Source organism: Stegodyphus dumicola, chromosome 5, assembly GCF_044657685.1.
Source record: "Stegodyphus dumicola isolate Sdum_Otavi_A_Nest chromosome 5, ASM4465768v1".
NCBI lineage: Eukaryota > Metazoa > Arthropoda > Arachnida > Araneae > Eresidae > Stegodyphus > Stegodyphus dumicola.
In genome coordinates, this window is record NC_140772.1 from 211,231,478 (window position 1) to 211,249,647 (window position 18,170).

The 18,170-nt window shown below is 33.3% G+C and overlaps 1 protein-coding gene across 1 annotated transcript in view; it reads left to right on the forward strand.

The window, feature by feature from the left end:
* LOC118197676 (protein Skeletor, isoforms B/C-like) overlaps positions 1-18,170 on the forward strand; it is a 138,490-nt gene that overhangs the window by 59,197 nt on the left and 61,123 nt on the right. The gene's annotated exons all lie outside the window — the stretch shown is intronic.

An 18,170-nucleotide genomic window follows, 5' to 3' on the forward strand; every position in this document is an offset into this window, starting at 1 on the left:
GTAATTTAAAATGCCTAAATCTTGGGCTAAAGCAGCTAAGTAATAAAACAATAATTTATTATTAGGAAGGGTATTTATATATCATCTCCAAGGAAAAGAAATTTAATGAATGCTATGAATTATTAGGAAAGACTACTAAAAGTTTTTGTGATAATAATTATTAAATAATACTTACTAATTAATACTTAATAATACGTTCTAAATTTTTTTAGTAATTCATAGCATTAATTAAATTTCTTTTCCTTGGAGATGATATATAAATACATTTTATAATGATCAATTATATATCTCATTCCTATAAAGTAAATTTTAAATTGTGCAAATTCAATTGCTAACAAAATAAATTGATTAATGATTGATGCGAACTAATTTTCAATATCGTTAACTTCAGAAAACAAAAGTAAATAAAAAATTTTAGGACAGTATTATTTTTTCTTGTATTTACATGCTTGCACTTTATTTACTTATGTTTTCTGAATTTAATGGCATTGCAATTATTAGTTCGCAGCAATTAATACATTTATTTTGTTAGCAATTGAATGTGCACAATTTAGAATTTTAATTTATTTTATATGAATGAGATTATAATATTGTATTTATTAAATTTATATTTCCTTCCTTGCAGCAATAGCGCAGGAGAATTATTTAACTCTACTAATTAGTTTTTAATAACTTATATATATTATATATATTATAAATTATATATATATATATATATATATATATATATATATATTAATCATTATAATATATATATATATATACATATTAATCATTTATATGTAATTCAATTTAATTAAAAATTTAATTAACTTTAAATTTGCCCTTTAGGAATGGAGAATGTTTGTTATATATATAAACATATAGAGATATAATCAATGTATAATGATTTAATCAAACTTTGTAGTTAACAGTTTAACATCAAGAACATGCTATTAAAAATGAAACAGAAGCAGAACAAATCCTTAAAACAGCGTAATAAAAAATAATATAACAAATAGTTGAAAATTCTTTACTCTTTTTCAAGGAGCAGGCAAAAATTTTGAACATAATTCAGAAACGTGTGAGTCTGTTGAAAATTTTTCGATTACTCCTTGAAAAAGACCAAACAAATTTTAACTACTTTCACATTATTTTTATTATGTTATTTTGCTGATTTTTTTATTTCGATTTTGACGTATGTAGTTTTAATGTTCTTGTTAGGCTCTAAACACAAATTTTAATTTCATTATTATATTTTGACTATTTTATTTCGCAGTATAATGCGCAACTTTAATAATTTATAATCTTTACTTTGAAATTTCTAAACTTTTATATATCTATATCTATAGCTATATGTACAATAATAATGAAGTGATAATAATAAAATCAAAATTGCCAATTAAGAATATTTAATTAAAAGAATCTAAGTGATTTAAAAGTAAAACAAAGTAGAAAATTTTAAAAATGTTTTTAATTTAATTAATCACCATGATATTGATCATATATAAAGAGTGAGCTAAAGTTTCGTTAAAACTTTAAAAATTCCTAAAAAAGAAAGAAATTATAATAAAGGTGTGCGCTTTGCAAGAAAAGGCTCACAAGGAAGTCGGATTTTTTTAGCAGCAGAAATTGTTTAATTAAAAATGTCACTAACTGAGGACGCTGATATGCGAAAGATTCAGCAGAATTAAGCAAATTAATCTTGCAAGAAAAGACCGTGATATACGAGGATTTCTCATTCGGTTTCAGAATGTAATCATTACCCTAACCAGCGTCGGCGAAAGGCCGAATTACTGCTGTGGAAACCACTGTGAATGATATAGCAGGGGAATCGTCCACGAGGAGCTACAGTGCTCGCAAGGAAGGGTACTTGATGTGCCTCATTCATTGATTCGACGTATCCTCCATTGGATATTTATTGAATCTGTATCCCTAAAAACTGCAGTCACTGCATGAGTTACAACCGGGATACACAGCCATGAAGGAATCATATGCCTAGTGCACTATGGCAAGAATTGAAAGAGAAACTCATTGGTTGTTCAACGTTTTCTGGACGGATGAAACGCACTTCACACTACACAGGGATGTCGACTCCCAGAACACTCGTATACGGGCGACGTCTAATCCTCGTGAATTCACGACGAAGACAAGGTGAATCGAGCCAAGGTGACAATCTGGTATGTCTTCACCTCATCTTTCATTCTCAGACCATTCTTTTTTGAAGAACCGTGCCCCATATCCGGCTGGAAAAACGTGCGTAGTAACAGCTGAGCGTTATCTCACTCTTCTGCGTAACAAAGTCGTGCCCGCATTAAATCAAAGAGGTGCATTACCTGTAATAAGCTTTATGCAGGATGGCGTAACGCCACACTATGCCAATGCCATAAAACGATTTCTATTGAGTACCTTTGGTGAAGACAGAGTGATCAGTCTAGGCTGTACGATCGCATGGCCTCCATGATCACCCGACCTCACTCCGGTCGACTGGTTACGGGGCTATTTAAATGATTTGTACACTCATCTCTTCAATATTGGCCGAACTCAAAGTTTCTGTCTGTCGTGAGGTTTCTGCAATTCATTCCAAGATGTTGCATTCAGCTGTAAAGAGGTTATCCAATATGGCTACAGTCCCTGCTAGACGGGACTTTTCTGAGAAACGAGATTCTGCTATCACCGGTTTAAATGGGAGAAAAAGGAACTCCGCTGGAAGCGAAGTCCGCCTAGCTATGGAAGCAATGTTGCGGCTACGCGGGATTTTTTCAAACCTCACCGAAAATGTTTCGGGTCCCGGGTAGAGACAACCAATCAGACGAAAGTTCTGCTTCTGAAGGATCACGGGATCCCAATTTGAAAGATAATCCATTACTGTTTCGCGTTCAAATCTTTGTAAGTGAGAATGGTAACCTAGCTACGTGTGTTTCCTGGAATTGTGCGGGTTTTGAGAATTGTCCCTTTTGACGTCAAGTCCCGCGTAGGCGAAACATAATGTGATTGGAACTTTACGAGCGTTGTGAGTCGCCTTAGCTCCGTCGTGCAATGTTCTGGAGGTCATGTTTAACAATTATTATTGCAAGAAAAAATTAATGGAGCGTACTGTTGTTCTGTTCATTGTGTCTCGAGTCGTCATAGTCCTCTACCGGTGAGAATTTAAATACAAGTTTTTGTTTTTTTTTCTGCTAAACATATTCAACTTGGGAGCCCTTTCTTGCAAATCTCACTTCTTTATCCTAATTTCTCCCCTTTTTATGAATTTTAACAATTTAAACGAACTTTTGGCTCAACCTGTATATAGGATATTGCGTATGATTGTGATGAAAACGAATATTTGTGAAGTTCATTGTAAAATATTTTTGTGTGTAAATGGATTCAAAATGATGAGTCTCTAAATCTGTTTTAACGACAAATCAGCACTCGTTAAGTTGGTAATCACAGTAGAGAGAAAAATATATATAAGTAAATCTGCGTCCAAAAATTATTTTAGATACATAAACATGATACTATTTCTTGAAGTAATTAATCAGTCTGAATCCTTTTTATCTTGAGACAAGCAAAAGGTAATTATCATTAGCCAACAGATTAATCCGTTACTGAATCTAAATCATGGCACTACATCATTTAAAGGCGTGGCAAAACTAAGCACTAAGCACGCCATCTTCTTCAGTTCAGAAATTGATTGCAGCGTTTATCCAGACAAGAAACTTTACCTGTATCGATTTATTTGTATGTAAATGAGCGGATGAATAGTTAGGAACCTTGAGGTGAAATGCAATTTATAGGTCTATGAATGATCCTATACAAAGTTTCCTTTATACTCTTAATGAGACCAGAACCAGCTATTACAAGTGAAGCTTTTATCATTATGCTCTTTGACAGGGACTTAAATCCGATACTTGAAAACTAGAACTTGAGTTCCTAATAATTTCATCATTACTAAATAAATTTCTGATAAACTGCGTGTTAAATTTCCATTTTAAGTGTGCAGCTTGTCCGCTCAAAGCTATCATCCGAAACTAATGAGCAAATTACTAAGGTAATGTGGAAACCTTTTGAGTAAAATAAACAGATTACTAAGATACATTTCTTTATACGTGTATGATATGCACTAGAATAGTAAAAGCAAAAATATACTTAAAAGATGGTGTTGGTGTATTTAATTATGGCAAAGAACACTAGGGATATCTGCCTAAGGGGAAGGATGCCTTCGTGGAGGACTTTCTAAGGATAATTTCTTAAAACATTTTTTACAATTAAAATTAGAGTTTCTAGCAAAACAAGCATATCAGCCAGTGGGTAAGAAGGCAGATTTTTTTGGTGCACAAAACTGAAGGTTTACCTTTGGTCCCACTCGGCAAAAAAGCACTGAAGGTGCAGAAACTGACTTAATTCACTAAATTCTACTGAAGAGTTTTAAATGTTAACAGATGGCGGCTACGTTAGGTTTAGTGGCACTTCAAAAACTTTTAAATTGTTCATAACTCTTGAATTATTGCATTCAGATTGATTAAAGGCAAAAAAACCTTAACCAGAACATAAGAATAACATAATTAAATCACTTTTAAAGCAATATACCAACATATAAGAATAAAAAAAATTGAGCTTATCGAGCAGGAGTAAGTATATATATACATACACATATTCCCATACTTTTGGTGCGATCAGTTGCAACCAAAACGGGAGATGTTCAGCAACATGCTATAGCAGACCTTTGTACAAAATTTCATGGTTCTGAGTGTTCTCGTTTCTGAGTTATGTGAGATACATACGTACGAACGTACATATGTACAGGCGTCACAAAAAAATCTTTTGACAATCCGTTTTGGGAAAAAGGAGTCTTTTATTGTACCCGTACGTACAGAAGTCACGCAAAAACATCGGTCAAATGTATTCAAAAACCGTCAAAATTTATATTTTCGTTGAAATATGGTACCCGAAATTTTCGCGATTACAATACTTCCTTTACTTTCTACAAGGAAGTAAAAAGGTTTTATTCATTTATATTTATTGGATGCTTCAACTCTCTCGTGGAAACGAAGCCTAAAATATATATGTTAGCTTCTTTCCTAATTAAATTAATTCTTAGAAAGTGAATTCAAGAAAACGTATAATCAAAAGTGTTTCTAAATATGGAACGAGAGAAAATTTTAAAATATGTGCGGAATAAATAACATAAATAAAATATATTTAATCTAGAAATTCTTAAAGATCTTAGAAACAATTCAAGAAATAAATATTAAAGAGATAAAATAGTTAGACTCAGCTTTTAAAATAAATGACGTAATAGCTTGCTTATTATCTGCCTAAGGGCAATGGAGATTTCATTTCCAGATTATATTATAGACATGTATTTTTCATACATGAGCAAAATAATGACATATTATGCTACCTTAATTCACTGAAGGCCATATTTAATAATAGCAGTATAAAAATAAGGAATGTCATTACTATACCTCTTTCGTAAATTAAACTAATTTATAATATGTGGGTGAGTATTCAAATTAAATTATTATCCCATAATAGTCGCTTTAGTGCTCACTGAAGTAAGGGAAATGCAATTGTAGATTTTTAAAGCCTTGTGAAACGGATGTAGACATGTTCTTAATCCCTTAAATGGTAAAAAATATTATTAACAACAGGAAAGAATTTACCATTTGATATGATAGACAAGTACTTATCTAACATATGAAATAAAGAAACACGAACTAATTCAATTCCTCATTTCCGGGTGGTGTGGTGTATGTGATTACGGTAAATCCTCAAGGGCTAACTGCCTAAGGGGAGAGATGCCTTCGTGGATGACTTTCTTAAAGGGAATAACTCGTGTACACGTTACATATGGGGAAAAGCACGAAAACGTCCGTCCAGCCAGCCCGTTCGCGAGATTCGAACCTCGGATTGAATTACCAATGTTTAGCGACTTTACCGTTCGGCCACTGGTGGGCTCTCATTTCTGCGAGTAATAAATTACTATATATTAGTTAATGATTTTAATCCATTCCTAAATTTCTAACTTAGCTCGCATATTTAGATCTCGTAAGTCTTCGTTTTCTTTCTTGTTATGTTCAACAAATACGAGAGTCGCTATTTATATTTTTGGCCTAATAATGAAAAAGCAGACGATTACGATCGAAGTTGGTTTTATTGCTTTTGAAAACATTCTGCACGAAGAACAAAACACTTTTGCATGCGTCTGAACCAATTTTCGAAGCACTTTTTTCCCCACACCAATTGATTCAAAACACGCGTTTTGAATGCATCAGCCACTTCTTCGGGTGTCGCAAATAGCTGACCACGTAATTTTTTTTGATGAGCGGGAATAAAAGAAAGTCATTGGATGCCAAATCAGGGCTGTACGGAGGATGACTCATCAATTCGATGTTTTGGCCCGTCAAAAATTTCTTTGATTGAGCCGATGCGTGTGATCTTGCATTGTCATGATGAAGAATGATTCCCTCCTCTGTTTGTTTTCAAATTTCTCTGATGACTTCTGGCAAACAAATGGTCGTGTACAATTCGGAATTGACCGTACTGAGTTGCTTTAACGCCACTGTAGCTACCTGACCGGTAATGCTAAAGGAAACAGGCAACCATTTGCTTCGATGTGCTTCTTCCGCGAACAACTTCTTTTAGATTTCGCTCGTGGTCGTGGAAGACCCATGCGGTTGACTGCTGTTTTGTTTCTTGCTCATATGCATAAATCCATGATTCGTCACCTGTGTAAATGTTATACACAGCCTCTGATGCAGCTTGAACGTATTTTTCCAACATTTTCTTGCATCAAACGACACGAGCCTTCTTTTGAGCGTTTGTCAGATTATGCGGGATCCAAAGCGAACAAATCTTTTTTACGGCCAAATGTTCGTGTAATACCTTATTTATGCTTGTCATTCTAATGCCCAAAAGATGCCTCAATCTTACGGTGTGTCACATGACGATCTTGCTTTATCAGTTCATGCACAACATATTTTCTGGCACAACAACCGATTTTGGACGATCTTCACGGAATTCGTCCTGGAGAGAACGTCGAACACGATTACAGTGCTGTAAGATAGTCCTTTATCGCTGTATAAATAATTAAGTTCAAAGAAGCCCTCTTGTCTTGATGATCGATGCCAAAAGTTATGAAAAATAATCGCACGAAAATATTTGCGAGTCAATTCCATTTTTTGTCCGAGATGAATTTTTCAATTTAGTATAAACAACACAAATCATGCTAAAATGGCAAAAATTTCTCAATAAGTTATGATTAAAAATATCAAACTTTTGACTGAAATCCTGTGCGGTCGCCTAGCAACACTTACTGTTGCGAATTCCATAAATATGAATAGCAACCTTTGTACCTCTAGATATTTATTACGCTAAAAGTAATCGAGACAACGCGCATGCACAGAATAATTTGCTTCTGAATAAAATAAACTGCAAAATTTGCCTGTAAAAATGAATTGAATCTATAAAATTGAATTCGATTTTCAGAATTGTTTAAATTTGCTTTGCTAGTCATTAAAAATGAACAAGTTTGTCAGTTCATGACAGACAGACTCATATATCCTGTTAGTGATAGGCAGTAGCTCAAATTACGTAACATAAATGTAACTGTGATGTACATCAAATGTTGATTTAAAATGCTTCATTACCATTGATCTTATAGTACAAGTAAATTAAAACATGCGATTAAAGTATATATTTTAAAATATTTTTTTTAACCTATACTGAAAAAAAACGTTTTCCTTTTTTAGTCTTTTTAGTTTGAGAGTAATGGGCAAAAAGAGTAAATTTACTTAGAACCCTAAACTTCGAGAGCATTTTATTCAATTTTTTCCCTTGCAACGCTTGTATTTTTTTTTCATTATGTACAAGAGTTTTTAAATTAGTTTTCACATCTGTTATCCTGCAAACCCAGGTAAAAATGCCTTTACGCTCTTTAATGATTTATTTTTGGATAACCAGTAAAAAAACACTTTTGACTGCGGGCATTTCCTCCCCGTTCTGGGCTCACCAGCGGCCGAGCGGTAAAGTCGCTGAACACTGGTAGTTCGGTCCGAGGTTTGAATCCCGCGAACGGGCTGGCTGCATGGGCGTTTTCGTGGTTTTCCCCATGTGTAACGTGTATACGAGCCAGTTTCCCTTAGAAAGTTCTCCACGAAGGCATCCCTCCCGTTAGGCAGATAGCCCTCGAGGCTTTGCCATAATCACACACACACACACCCTCCCCGTTCTGCGTTATATGTAGGTAAAAGTTTTAATTATTAAAATTTATAATTTTTATAGGAGCTTTTTATTACTTAACACTAACGCTCTTCGTATATGCAGCAGAAATCTAAAAGACTCTCTATATATGTGTATAATGTAATATAAAATAAATTAAATTGAAACATTCAAATTATAATGCAAAATATACTATATTAAAGTACAATTAAAATATTTTAAATTTCTCCGATATTCAGTTTGGAACGAGCCGTATGCAATAAAAAAAAAAATCATAGAAACAGGAAAAAGTTACATGAAAGGTGCAAAAATAGTTTAAACTAATAACAACAACAACAATAATAGAAAAAAGGAAAATTTAATTTACATCTTTAATCGCATCCTCATCAGGAGGTTGGTATAACGCAAGCAGTAAATACATCAACCTGTTTCTGAACTGATGATGCAAATTAAATGCTAGAAATTAAAACACCAGAAAGTTAATCAAAGTAATTCTTTCCTTTCTCAGTTCAACCCATACTGGCCAATGAAGTTTGTAATGTAAAAATTTCAAAATTATAACATTAAAATCATAAATAAGGCATAATAATCTAAAATAATCTAAGCCAATTATGAGTAGACTGAGACTGGTAAACAAATCCATGTAAACACAAGTAATCCTAAGTAATACTATCAGCGCGCACGTCGAATAGGTTTTGACCTACTTTTTACTTTATATTTATTAAATCATTGTTTGCATTAATTTCTTTCTCTCTCTCTCTCTATATATATAAACAGGTAGTTTATTATAATTAGTTTCTGCAATTCTTAAAAATTGTGTAGGAGATGACTGATACCACAAATTGTATTAGAAAGGAACCATAATTATTCTAAAGTGGCTTGCCTGAGGAACTATTGTTTAAATTTTGCGATTTTGCGTCGATCACTCTGAACGTCCGTTCCACTTTTAAAACGGTTGCCAGCAAACATTATCGCCCTGTATTATATTTGAAGAAATTAATTATTTAGAATTTTCATAAATGTATGTATGTTCCTCGCATTGTGGTAAAACAACGCTACCTAGAGCTATCCAATTTTGAATGACGTAATCCTACTTCGGATATGGGCATCTGTCCAAATTTAGTCCAAATTTAAAATTTGGAATTTGTTTTATTATCGATTTCATATTCTGTAAAATTTTAATGAATTTTTGATTAGCAAACCCAAGAATTTCAAAGCGAGCAATGTCAACGTTGTACCGAAAAATCATTTTTATTTCCTGTGCCTGAGACCCTGCATAGGAAATTCTAAAGATATGCTCATTTAAAAATTATTTTGCAATATTGCTCTTAAACTGAATTTGATGGTTTAAGTGAAAAGAACATGATATTTAATAAATAAAGGTAACACACAAAATGTAAAAAGAAAACGCCCCTTTGGACGTAATTTGAAATCTGAAACCTTTCAGATTTTCATTTTTTTAAAATAATAAATTCTACTTTGAATTTCTGCTTTGCAGATGGCAAATCCTTGCAAATTTTCTAGCTTATCACATCATGAATTGATCAAAACTCTTTGAAATAAAACAATAAACGTATATGCAAAAATTTGTATGTAAAAACGATGCCTTTGCTATTATTTAACTATCAGACTTTTCTTGAGTTATAGAATGCCTCAATTCCACCTTTATTTTGAAATCTGAATAATTACTTGAAAAAATTTCCTAATATATTCTCTCACTTATTTCTTTATACTTTCCTTTTAAAATGAGGACTATAATATATATGTAAATCAGATTCTATTGGCTTGGATTTAACCTTCTTTGATAATTATTCTATACTTTCCAGATTCCCTCTCACTTGCACTGACATTAACTGCAGAACTAGTCATTGTCATGTGTTCTTGGAATTATGTGAGCTTGTCTATACTCTCTACTAAAACGCAAGGCTTGTATTTTTAGAAGAAAATAAATTGCTTTTAATATATAACCATTAGTTTTGGTGTTTCTGTTACGTGCAATAGAATTTTAAGCACTGAAAATTGCATTTGAAATACTTACAGGAATTGTGAGTTTTTAGAACGAAATAAACTTTTATCCTTTCCCATATCCCATTATTTTATTTATGGGGTGAAAATCTGGTTTAATTTTCTTATTCCAAGAAAAATGTTGTTGAAGTTCTGTTTCTTTTTAAATTGATGCAATATTAAAATAAGAATTTGGATTCGGATGTTTAATTATGGCAAAAAGATGATTCTCCAACTATTGAAAGATGATCTCAAACATACAGGAGATTCTAAATACTTTTAAACGCAGCTGTAATTTTTAAGAATATATGTTTCGTTAATAGTTAGAGGGTTAAAATAGAACAGGAATAATTAGAGTTTGAAAGACATTTAGTTACGCATCATTTAACTTTAATAATTTTATAAATTATTTTAATACTCACGAGAAAACAAACATTCAGTAAATTACTTCAAGAACATTTAAAATAAAATAATCAATTTAGTGCTTTTTCTTCCCAGAATGTATTTATTATAAATGGCGCAAAATTTGCAAATAAAAATCAATTAACATTTAAAGCATTTACCATGTTGCAACATTACCTTTAATTAATAACCTATGGAAAATTCTAAGGAAATTTTTTTCCCCGTGTGTGCTTTGGAGGAATGTTCTGAGTATTTCGCGGTAAACCTTTTACGAAACTCGTTTTAATTATGTTAACACGATTTTGGCTCTTCATTAGTAGGTTTTTGTCTTTAATTAATACCCGAGTTCTGCGGAAAAAAAACAGAATATAAAGAAGGACAGAAGAAAGAATTTGAAAGAGATTTTCAGAAATTTTAGCTGGGAACATTAGTTTCAGAAAGATTTTTAATTAATATTGATCCAAACAATCCCAAAATAAAAAATGTTCTGAGTAAAGAAAAAATTACTGCTTAGCGAGAGAAAACAATGAACAAAGTATTCTATATATGAGGACACAAATACAGCAAACTTTATTTTACACGGGTTGGATTGGGTTAGTTAAGTATGGCAAAGCCACGTACGGTATCTGCCTAAGAGAACGGATGCCTTCGTAGAGATCATTCTGAGGAAATCTGGCTCGTAATCACGTTACACATGAATAAAACAGAAAAACCAACCATGGAGCCAGCCCGTTTGCTTGGGTTTGAAACTAGCCTAGGTCAAATTACCAGCATTCAGCTAGTCTACTTGGAAAATTTTCAAATGTAGATCGAAATCGTTTCATACCACTTCAAATCTGAAATCATATGCAAACCTAGTATCATTTCCAAATAGAAATCTTCCCTGCCGCCCAACCGAGATAGTGGTTAGCGATGCCGACTGCCGTACTAAAGGACCCGGGTTTGAATCCTGGATTAGACATGGATGCTTGTAAACGTATAATATCTGCGCTGTACTCTAAGTATGTGGCGAGAAAAAAGTTTTCTCAAGAGGTTGATGGTAGGAGAAGAGGGTGGGATACCCTTGGACTCGTCCTTCTCCGGAGTTCTCTTCATCAAAATTGGGGGTGAAATTAAACAAAGTGGTAATGTCACCTGTATGGTGTTCAAGGCTCTTACCAACGACATGCGCAGTGTTGCACTCCTTGCCAGGACAAATTACTTGTTCTGATGTTACTGCCAGATAAATCACAACAACAACAGCAACGACATATACTTCCTAAAAATATATAGATATTTCTCTAACTCGAATAATGGCCTGCACCCGATTTGGTAAACACTCTTTGATATGCTGTTTATATATTTGTTAAATCATTGTCAATAAATGTATCCTAGATGTCCATGCGCTACTTATACTTTCCTCCAACAGTATTACGGATAAAATGCATTCATTTCCGAGAGCATACATTCGGGGGTACTGATGATCATTGGATGATCAACTAGAAATTAATTAAGTGTACTTTGAGCCAAGTCGGAGTGACAAAATTTAGCATAATTCCGTTTTCTTTCATTGAAATAAACAAACTTAAGAACATGAGTTAGCCATGAAAATCATATTGGTGATTAATTAGAACATGCTGGTGCACGCAATATTAAAGAAGGCGTTCAAACCTTCGAAATTCTAGTTAACTCAGATGTATCATCATCTTGAATTGAGTCAAACAATGACGATCGCTCCTTATTTCCTACTGCCAAAGTCACACTCGTATCTTATCATTATTAGGCGTCGCAAAAAACAGGATTCGTCTGACCATCTAACTTGCCGTTTGAAGAAGTCAATTTTTTCCACCTTTGACATCAGGCAACATTAGTGTCTAAACTGGTAATATGCGATTCATGGTAGCAAGGGTAAGACTAATGCACATGCTTGCACTTTTGTTACGGCTATTTGGAAAAGTTCAAAAGATTACCATTTTAAAGAGTGAAGAACTTACGAATTAAACTCTCGATTTAACGTTGATTAGGGCTTCACATGTATTAGCTTTGGTTACAGCCGAAAGCATTGTGGCAAAAACATCGCGGAGAAAACAACGCAAGGCATAAACTTCTTGGTACAAAACATCATGGGAGAAAAGAAAACAAAGAGAAAACATAGCAGTTCTAAATGATGGTTGATCAAAATATCCTGGTCGAAAATAAAGTGGTTGATAAGCTTCGCAGTTTAAAAACATCGTCGCCGAAAATATCGTTGTAAAAAATAAAGTACCTACAAATCATGGCATGACGATAACATCGCATACATGCGTCTTTCAAATCCCACGCTGACATATTATGTAACTGATTTTCGTAATAACTAACAAATCGGCAACCAAAATTTTCGCTATGCACGCTATACATGAAAATGTTGACGACGCTTTAAGAATAAATGGAAACAAAACAAAATATAATTTTCATTAAAAAATATGAGATTAACAAATGTGAAAGAAAATACTATGATAATTCAATAAGCAATTTTTATAGAGGTAACCTCATGCAGATATTTATCTTCCTTTCTCTAAGCATCTTAGACTATTTTTTACAAAACATTATCAGTAAAACTTTATAAAATGTTTATTCTATTAATGACCTTTTTTAATTAAATATGTAAATTTAAAATTAAGTTCTATAAATTCATTCATTTTCTACTCATTTTCAATTTTTGAATGCTTAAGTTTCCTTCTTATTTTTTCAGCAAAAATTTATTAGTTCATTCAAAAATCTGAAATATAGAAGTAAAAGAACTCCTCTAGTCTTCTTGGGCTCTTAAATCATTATACGAACATGCATTTACAACTTTTAAAACCTGAAAATGCATGTTTGCGATGTTATCGTTATGCGATGATTTTGCGATACTTTATTTTTTACGACCATGTTTTCGACGACGATGTTTTTAAACTACGAAGTTTTTGAACCGCTCTATTTTCGACCACGATGTTTTGTACCACGACGTTTTCGCCTTGCGTTGTTCTCTCTGTGACATTTTCGCCCGCGGAGGTTTTGGCAAAACCATTAGCTTTTATGGATACATTTTCGGAAAGTTCATATGCTCGTGTATTTATAAGTTGCATTTGTTTCGTTCTGCTTTGGGGAAGAATAGAACATTGTTGTGGGTTGTTAGTGTAGAATTCTCATAAGGAAATTTTGTAGTGTTTTTGTCTTTCAGCGCATATTACCTCTTTAATTGACACACTGTGTAATTTAAATGTAATATATAAAAGAGAAAGTTAGTGAACAAATATTTAATGATCATAGATAAATATTTGATGCTCATATTCTTTTCCTATGTGTGCAGATAATGATAACAGATAGTAAATAGTATATTAATTAAAAAAGGCCATGATAAATTGTAGCAATTAACAATAAACATCACTAAAAAGAAATTTAGTCATACAGATATAATTCATAAAAAATTATCATTTAAGTATAAAAATATAAATAAATGCAAATTTTCAGAATATAATTTAAAATTATTTTCTTGGATTGATTAATGACATCACAGAACGAATGAAAAAGAGCGAAAAAATTATTTAAACCTTAAAAACTCATCTTCGTCTTTAAGGTAATCTAATTATTTTATTTTAATATTTATTTTTGGTTTTAAAATAACACGTAAACCTCTGAAGCGCTAAACAGTAATAGCACTTTTACTACATTTAAATTGATTCTGAGAAAAAAAATAACTAAAGAATGCAAGCAAGATGCTGCGGTTTTTTATATTAATCGTCAACAGATTCTGAGTCCATTTCAATACAAGAAATATTTATGGTTTTATGAATTTCTCTTGAAAATAAGTAGTAATTACGTAGTGTTTGCTTTGAGCATTTAATCCTGTTTTTCAACCAAGACAAACATATCTGATTAATGAGATTTTTCTTCCTTTCTAATGATGAATACATTTTTATTCTAGTTTTACTTCATAATGCTAAGATACGTTATCTAGCCTCGAAAAATTTATAGCTTTTCTTGTAGTTTTGAAGGTTGTATTATGATTCCCCATTAAATTTTCTTGATCATTAAATACTTTATTTAATCGCAATCAAAGATAATTATAATAAACACAAGCTAATTTAATAAAACTTTTGTATTCATTATCGATTAAATATCGCAGCTATTACTCAAGTCATTTAAAGCAGACAGATAATTTTTAAGAATGCAACAAATAAGTGTATGTTTAAAAGCAGAAGAGAAATACGCCAACTGAAGCATACAATTTGTAACACAACAACCTTGAGTTGGCGTAGATTCAAGTCAAGATGTCAATCGAGTTCGAGGGCAAAAGGTTACAGGTCCCTCTTCATCAGGAGCGAAGAATTCACCAGGAGCAAAGAAATCTCCCAATGAAGAGGGACCTGTACCTGTTTGCCCTTGAAATCGACTGAGATCTTGACTTAAATCTACGCCATTCTTGCAGATTTCTTTGCTCCTGAGGAAGAGGAACCTGCACGTATTTGCTCTCGAAATCAACTGAGTTAAATCTACACCAAACTCAAGGTTGTTAAGTTACTAATTTTAAGTGTACGTGTATATTCTCTGATAATTCAGTTTAAAATAATTTGATGAGTCTAAATTTTTTATATTTCGCAGCCTTTGCATTTTATGATAAAGGTTTCGTTGACTGGTTTCGTAGCCGTAATTGTTTCTTGTGGTACTGATATCAATCAGTTGAATAGAATTTATTTTTTAATCTTCGAAATATTTTCTTTTTTCTTTAATTATTTAGTGTAAGTGGTAAAAAATTCTTTGCGAGTGCTAGAAAATTTATAATTTGTAAATCCTGTCTAGAAAAAAGAGGTATTTATCGTGAATCGCTCTTTTGAACAAAAACTGTTTGAAGTATCGCAGTAGGTTTCTCACTATATGTATTCCTTAAATTTTTTATGGCCCTTGATTTTACATGTAACCACCACAAATGCATTTTCTGTACATTTTGTAGCTTCTTACACGCAGTGACAACTGTTATGAAGAATGTTTCGACACCAAGGTTAAATAGTTTTACTTCTAGGTACCATGTTATATCTGAGATTCCTATATTGTTAAATGTTAAATATGAAACTACTTGCCGTTAAAGGTAGTAATCGTATAGTGAAACGTGTACAGCATTTTTGCGTTGTGAAAAAAATGCATTCCGGGACCGCGCCGTGAGAGGATCGAAAACATAAAACATATACAAGATATAAAGGAAAAGTTCATATTAAATATATAAAGAAAACATACTGTAAGAGGTTCCAGATTAAATATCAGTTTATTCAATTACAACACAATAAGAAAAATCTTAACCTCATCTGAGAGTCTGTTCATTTAAATTCATAAAAAACTTAAGGTTGGTCTGGTGATTTAAAAGAAAGGAAAGGGAAACAATTTAAGGCCTGAGAGTTAAATTTTAGATTTGACGTTGTTTTTTTTACTGCTAAGAACGTTTTTGAAAAGCTTGCCTAAAGTTCAAACACACCAAAAAAAATAAAACTTATCGTGAAGGGACATCTTGAAGCGGAGGACTCTTATCTTATCCCGCGTTGATGTCGGCCGGGCTCATCTTGACACTGGTTCTAAAAATGTAGACTCCACTTCACTACTGTAGAACAGAAACAGGAGCACTGCTGCCCAGGACGGCTAACCGCTTGGTCCTGAAAGTCCTATGTCAACACGCAGGTAACTCGTTCAAATTTCGCCGGTCAGAAACGTTGTTGCTAGGAAATTACTGCTCGCCTGTTCTTACTCATCCCAAGAGCAAGCTTCACGGGTAACGTCCCAAGTAAGTTCCACCCACCAGTCAGTAAGGGAGAGAATCCAACTCCAATTTTCTTCAAGCCAGTTTTCAAGAGCAACGTCCACAAGTCCAGCAAACCCGAAAGTCAGCAAGTCCAAGAGTAAGTAAGTCCAGAGTAAGTGTGTAAGAGAGTCTCGCCTCTTAACCAAAACGCGGCCGGGGAGCATATTTGCCGATCCCCGCCGGAAAACACCTCTCGGAGTCACATTTTGTCCAGCAAGCCCAAAAATCAGCGAGTCAGTCCGAGAGTCAGCCAAAAGTAAGTGTGTCCAACTCAAATTTTCTTCTTGTCCTTCACCAAACGGGCTCCCACTATGGTTTCACTTATCGCCCCCTTAATTATGGCAAAATCTTCGTTTTCAACTCCAGAATGCGGAAATAAGGGTGATCGCGCATGCGCGCCCTTCTTCACTTAGCCAACAACCGGACCCTCAATCGCCAAAACCTGAATGACTTACATTGAAAGACAAGTAGCAACCTTTGACCTTTCCGTCACGTACTTTCCTCTCTTAAGGTCAACTAACAATGAAAATTCTTTCTCGAACATTCTAAAGCGCGCGAAATCATGACTTGGCGAAAATTGCCTCCCTTTCCCTGCTTCTTTCACAATGAATAAAAGTTTGTACAAGATTTACAAATAGAGGAAAATAAATAATACTCTTTTAAACTAAATAATATTCCCAGAAGCATCTGTCTTTCCCCAAAAATTAAAGCCTTAAATTAAATAATTCAGAATCAAAATAAAATTTAAATTTCCATAAATCATAAAATCATTCACCTAATTTTTTTATAACGCTATCAGATAATTTCTCTACATAACAGTAACACACAAAAGCAAACAGGTTAAATTTTGAAAATAAATACCTTGCTTACATTTTGCCGAATAGCAACAGACTCGGGCGAAAAGTAAACCAACGCAAAATTGTGTTTCGAGACCAGTAGCCTTTTGGTCTAATAAATAAATTAAACGTCATGGCGAGGTTTGAAGACAATTTAGTTAAATATAGTTCTGTATGCAGTCTTAATACCTTTTCATTTCTTCGGGTAAAAGCGATATATTCTATGAGGTACTTTCTCCCGCCTTTTAGTATGATTTCGTTGTGTAATGGTAGCACACTCGGAGCGTATTGGAGAGGTCCTGGTTGGAGTCTCAGAGAGGACACTGCTCGTTTTTCACATCTGCTGCTTCAAAAGAGCCTAATAACTCAATAGTGGCGCCCGAACTAAAAGATGGTGGAAAATAATTCCTTACCACCAGAATTTGGCGAATGGGGCCCTTAATCTTCATTTGCCCTTTAAATGGGGGAGTATATAAGATTATTTTTTCTTCGCTTTCTCCATATGCAAGTAGTATATAAGGTATTTTCGCTCTACTTCCAGGATGCCTTCGTGGTGTAACGGTAGCACACTCTCATCGGAACAGACATTAGATTCTAATCTTAAAAGGAAGGCATCAGAGCTCTGAACAGTAAAATAGCACAACAGTAACAATCAATCATGCATTATTTCCTTCTTCTTCTACACGTAATTTTCATATTTTGAAGAAAATACGGATAGATGTATATGAAACAATGAGACAAATTAATGTTACCAATAAATCAAAGTTAAAATATTTACATACTAATAGGACTAATAAAACTGCGCAGAAAATTAAACTTGATCTTAAAATTATCCTCAATTACTCACCCATGACTAAAACATGCATTCAAATTAATGTTTCAGACTCTTAACCAGAAAATGTGACATGGGACTCAAAAATATTGTTGCGTTCTACAAGTTCATGTATTTGGAGTGA